We start from the raw sequence: 6,367 nt of genomic DNA on the forward strand, positions 1-6,367 counted from the left end.
TATATAATATAGGCAATTATATAAAAATATAACAGGGCTTATAATAAGCCTCTTTAAATAAATAATAATAATAATATAAAATTCTTTTTTTCTATTATACTTTTTAATTAAAAAAGTATATTAATTAGTTAGAAAAGTAAGCTAGCTCCTAGTATATATACTTTTTTCTTATTAAAAAAGAAGCCTTATATAAGAAGTAAAAAAAAATCTTTTATATTTTTATATTTTTATATTTTATTTATTATTTTTATTTTCTTAAATATTCTTTTTATATTTTTTTTTCTCTTTATCTTTTTTTGAAATTATATTCTTATTTTAATTTTATTACTTTTTTTCTTCTTCTTTTTCTCTTAAATTTCTTTTTTTTCTTTTTCTTTTTTTTTTTATATTTATTATTATTTCTTTTTTGTTTTATTTTATTTTTTTATTTACTATTTTTTTCTCTTTCTTTTATAATTCTCTTTTTAAAATTTTATTTTTTTTAATTTTTCTTTTTATTCTTTTATTTCTAATTTATTTTTTTTTACTTTTATTTTTAATACTTTTCTCTTATTTCTTTTTACTAAAATCTCTTTTATCTTTTATAAATTTTTCTTTTTTTATATTCTTTTATCTTTTTAATTCTATTTCTTTTTTAACTTTTTTTTTCTTTTATTTTTTTATATTTTTTTAATAAGTTTATTTATAGATATATTATTTATTTAAAGATATATAACTTAAAAGATACTTTTATTATATTTTTAATATAATTATATATTCTAGATATTAATATAATAGAACTTTATAATAATTCTTTTATTTTTTCTAATAATTAGTTAAATAGTTTATTTATTATTATAGAATATAATTCAGAACTCTCTAAAATCTAAATATGAATCCCTAAATAGCCTTTAAAGAGCTATAGTCTCTTTTATTATATAAGTAATTTTATATATTTCTAATTTAGTTAAAGAAATAATTATAGTATTTTATTAAATAGCTTTCTATAATATTAAACTTTTAAATAAGAGATTATATATTTATAGTTTAATTATTATATATTTAGGTTATTTATATATAAAATATTAGATATAATTTATACTTATATTTTCCTATATTTCCTATTATATTAAATTACTAAAAACCGGGTTCTAAATAAGTATTATAAAGCCTAATCTATAGCTATAAAGTATTTTAAAACAAGGTTTATTAAAAACTAAAAGAGTACTCAAATAATAAAAGTTATATCTAGTCTAATTATAATTATAATATAAAATAGTAATTTAATTTTCTCCTAATATATCTAATTTAATACAAATAAGCTTAATTATTATATTTCTAAAAATTAATTTCAGATAATAGAATACTAGAATACTTTCTATTTATTATTCTAAACTTTTTAATAATTTTCTTAATATAAATACTATAAACTAGCTAAAGCTTTTTAGTTTTCTAATTCCTAATTATATAAATTCCTAGAAACTATTTTATATCTCATATATTATAAAGCTTATAAATTCTCTTAATCTAAATAATAATTAATTAAATATATATTTTATTATTTTTATAATAAAGTATTTAGAAGTTATTTATATAAAAAATAATAAAGATTTATAATCTATATTTATATAAATATAGAACTTTTTATTAAATATAGAGAGTCTAATTTTCTTAAGAATATTTATCTAATATTTATACTATAGAATAGAAAAGTCTTATAGTCTATATAGAACTCGATTTATTTCTATTATATAGCCTAATATTTTAAAACCGTCTAGTAGCTTATATATTACTATAAGTTTATTAGAATCTTTTTTTTATATTAATAAATATATTTATAATATTAAATTATTTTATTTCTAGATTAAAATAAGTTATAATTATATTAGTTATTTAAAAAGACCTTATTATAAATATAGTAATATATATAAATAGAAGTAATATCTCTTTTTAGAAATCTTTATAAACTACTAGCCTTAAATAATACTAAATAATATATTTATTAAAATTAATTTTATATATAAATATCTATTTTAAAGAAATTAGAGATATATTTACTTTATTATTATAATTCCTAGATACCCGGTATCTGAGATGCCTCGCCAGATGCCAGATGTCTCCTAAGCGCATATAATACAGCCGCCTTACTAGGGAAGTATACTTGGAATATACTAGAGATATTTAGAAGGCTAAGCCCTTTTGGGACTAGTATATTATAAGGTATATATACTCTCTCGCAGCCTCCTATATTCTAGTTTTCTCTTCTTTAGCTTTGAATTGTCTTTATAAGAGACTTTCTATCTTACTTTCTAAGCTCTAAATACCGTATCTATAATAGTATTTAAAGCTTACTTTCTTTAATCCTATAGAGGATTTCAAATAAACTAATTCAGAACTATTAGTAATATAGGTACTACTAAGATAACGGAATCTCAGAAATACAAGTAATAAACTCCAGAATAATAAAAGCAAAAAGCTTTAGAATTCTTAGAGAAATCAGGTATTTATATCTTTATAAATATATACTAGTAGTATATTAGAAACCCCCTTCCTGAAAACCCGAAAATCGAAGAACCTCAAATAAAGGCTATTCTTTAATCAAGTTCTAGAGTAATAGGTATATATAGGCTAGTAACCTGACTATTACCCTCAAGCCCTATCCTATAACCTTATAGGCCCTATATATATACCGGTAATAAGACTACCAGGAAGAATATAATAGAGGAAAAGTATAATAGGTTAATTTCCCAGAATACTATATAACTAGAAACTATATTAACTTTTACTAAGGCTTCTAGTAAAACTCCTACTAGTTTAAATTATTTTATTAGTGGCCCTTCCCGAACCGAATATTCTATTAGTATTTCTGGAGAATTTATAGACAAGTTTATAGAAATAGAATTCTTTACTTTTATTATAAAGCTCCTAGAGACTAATAATTATATTACTGCCAGAGAGTTATATAAATAGGCCAAGGAATCTAGTACCTTACTTTTAGATATTAATATTATTATAAAGAGCTATTAGGAGAATATCTAAAAAGCTATTTTATATAAGAATACCTATAATTATAATAAAGCTATTCTCGAGAATATTAAGCTCTATAATATTAAGCTCGAGAATAAAGTCAAATATTATATAGTTATAGCAAATCGGCTTATAATAGCTCTAACTACTTCTGCTCTAGCTACTCTAAACCTTTCTTAAAAGAATTCCGAACTATCTCTCGCTTATTTCCGTTTAGAATCCCCTATATCTTATATTTCCTTTAGAAATACTAGAGTTACTAAGCTTCCAGATCTAATTCTCTTTACTAGAGATTATATTATCTTTAATAACTAGCTAGTTCAGATTAAAAATAAGTTATAAGGAAATACTAATTTATATTTCTTAGAAAATCTCAAGATTATTTATATTTCTAGTAAACTTACTAGTAATATTCTTGCCCTAACTAATTCTTATATAAATAAAGATAGTTCGAATTAGTACTATTAGTTCTTAAAGTTATACTCTTATCTAAAGAAGCTATATTCTAATTCTAATAAGATATAGAATACTTGCCATAACTTTAGTAAGCTTTAAATATACTTTAGTTAGGTATTTTAGGAGTTCTATATTCTTTTCTTATAATTATTTATAAAAGGTAATATTAGTCTTTAAGATATTAAATATAAACTAAATAAGAAGCTCTTATTAAAGCTTCAGGAATTAGTATATATATATTATAATAATTCTTTTATTAATACTACTTGCTTTACTTAGTATTATACTACTAATAATTAGTAAATTAAGGCTATATATAAGAAAACTAAAGAATATAAGAAGGCAAGAGCTATTCTAGCCAAGTTTACTTCTAATACTATATTCCCGTATATTTCTAAGAAGTATATTTCTAGAAAGAAGCCCAAAGAGCCTATATTAATTACTTTTATTAAATATATATCTTCTTATAAATATAAATAATATCTTATAAAGACTAAGGATCTCTCGACTATTAAGTACTTTAACTATAATAAGTTTGGCTACTATACTAGATACTATTCGGTTCTATATAATAAGGAAATTAAGATAAATCTTTCTAGAATTAAACCGGGCTTAGTTTCTATTTTACCGGAATATACTATTCTAGTAAAGTATTTAGAGAATTCGAGCTCTAATTCTAATATAGAACCGGGAAATAAGTACCCCTAAAGAAAGTCTCTACTTTAGGGGCTTATAGTATAGATTTAGTAAAGATTAACTTAACTTATTTAATAAGAGAGAATATTCTTATAATACTTTATATTATTAGTATAAATAAATTAGGAATTAAGTTTTCTTTTCTTATTAATACTAGAGCTAATAGTTATACTTTTATTAATATAAAGCTTATTTAGCTTATAAAGTAATTCTTAGAAATGAAACTATAACCTCTTTCCTTATTCTATATTATATATAGTTTTAATAGAAAGCTAGCTAAATCTACTAAGAAATATATAGAAGTCTTATTTCTAATTAATAAATAAAATATTAATATATCTATAATTATCCTAAATCTTAGAGATTATAATATTATTCTTAGTAGAAAATAAATAATATATATTAATATTCTAGTTAATTATAGAAGATATAGGCTTATATAACTAAAGAACAAGCCTAAATCTATATAATTCGGTTATATTATTAATACTTTATAATAATAGCTAGAGAAGTAATCTAATAAGAAGTATTAAAAGAATACTAATTAATAAGATTCTATTATAAGCTATTTCTAGAAATCTTTTATTCTAAGATAGTCTTTTTTCTTTTAAACTAATTAGAGAGAATTATATAAAACTATAGAAAAGAAGCTTTTATAGCCTAAATAAGATATAATATCTAAGTAAAAGCTAAAAAAGCAGAAAGAGGTCCTTAATAAGAAATAAATATTAGATCTAGCTATTTTTATTTTTATAATATTTAATTATATAGCTAAGAGAGAAAATAATATTATTAGTTAAATCTCTATTTATAAGATTAATAAAAAGCTTAAAGCTCGAAAAAAAAAAGCTATTCCTGGCCCAGAGAATTAATAACTAAAAGAAATAGAGCTTTAGTAGCTATAGAGGATATTATTTTCGGAACTTAAGAAATATGCCTTTATTTTTTCTAAGAAAAAATCTAATATCTTTTCTTTCTATAAACTATATAATTATAAGATTTAGATTAAAGGCCTAAAGAGAACCGAGAGTATTAGATATTAACTTCTCTAGTAATAATTTACTTAAAAGCTTCTAGAAATTAAGTATTTCTTAAAAAATAATCTGGCTAAAGGTTTTATTAAAGCTAGTTAGGCTTCTTTTACTTTACTAGTTCTTTTTATAAAAAAAGTAAATAGAGGTTTATACTTCTATATTAATTTCCGCTATTTAAATAATATTATCCGGAAGAATTAATATTTCTTTTTACTTATTAATAATATTTTAAATTAATTATCTAAGGCTAAGATTTATATTAAATTAGATATCTACTAAACTTTCTATTATATAGCTATAAACCCGGACTTTTAAGAGGTAATAATATTCTATATCTACTATAAAGTATATAAATATAATATTCTTTAGAAAAGCCTTATAAATAGCCCGGCTATATATTAATATTATATAAATAATATATTTTTTAAGTATTTAGATAACTTTTATATAATATATCTTAATAATATTCTTATATATTTAGAGAATTTAGTAAAGTATAAATAATATATATAAAAAATACTAGACTATTTATATCTATTAGTTTACTAGGAATGCATGGCACTATTATATAGGTATAGAAGTACTATTTATATAAGGTTAGTAAAGTTGTTATTTAGAAGTAAGGATTATAGTATTATAGTATTAATATATAATCCCTAAATCTACTAAGCCTAAAGGAGTCTAGTCTACTAGTTGAGTTACTAATAGGATGCGAGGTTATATAACCATATCCCGTATCCTATATCCTATTACCTATATCCCGTATCCCGTATCCCGTAATTATATATATAACTCCTAAAGAAATAGCTATACTAATAATATCTTACTAGTCTCTAAATAAATATTAAGAAATCGGAATTTAAAGTTATATATATAAAGTATTTAGGCTTTATTATCTTTATATCTAGTATTAAAATAAATTCTAATAAAATTAAAGTAATATATAACTAGTAATTTCCCAAGATAATTAAGGATATATAATTCTTTTTTAGTTTCTATAACTTTTATAAATATTTTATTAAAGAATATAAACGAATTACTAGATCTTTTATCTTACTTATAAAAAAGAAGGTTTTTTTTAAATAGTTCGAATAATATTAAGAGGCTTTTACTTGCTTAAAAAAAGCTATAATTTTTATTCTAGTTCTATAATACTATAATTCGAATCTATCTAT

The sequence above is a fragment of the Hyaloscypha bicolor genome (assembly GCF_002865645.1).
Source record: "Hyaloscypha bicolor E unplaced genomic scaffold K444scaffold_17, whole genome shotgun sequence".
Taxonomy (NCBI): Eukaryota; Fungi; Ascomycota; class Leotiomycetes; order Helotiales; family Hyaloscyphaceae; genus Hyaloscypha; species Hyaloscypha bicolor.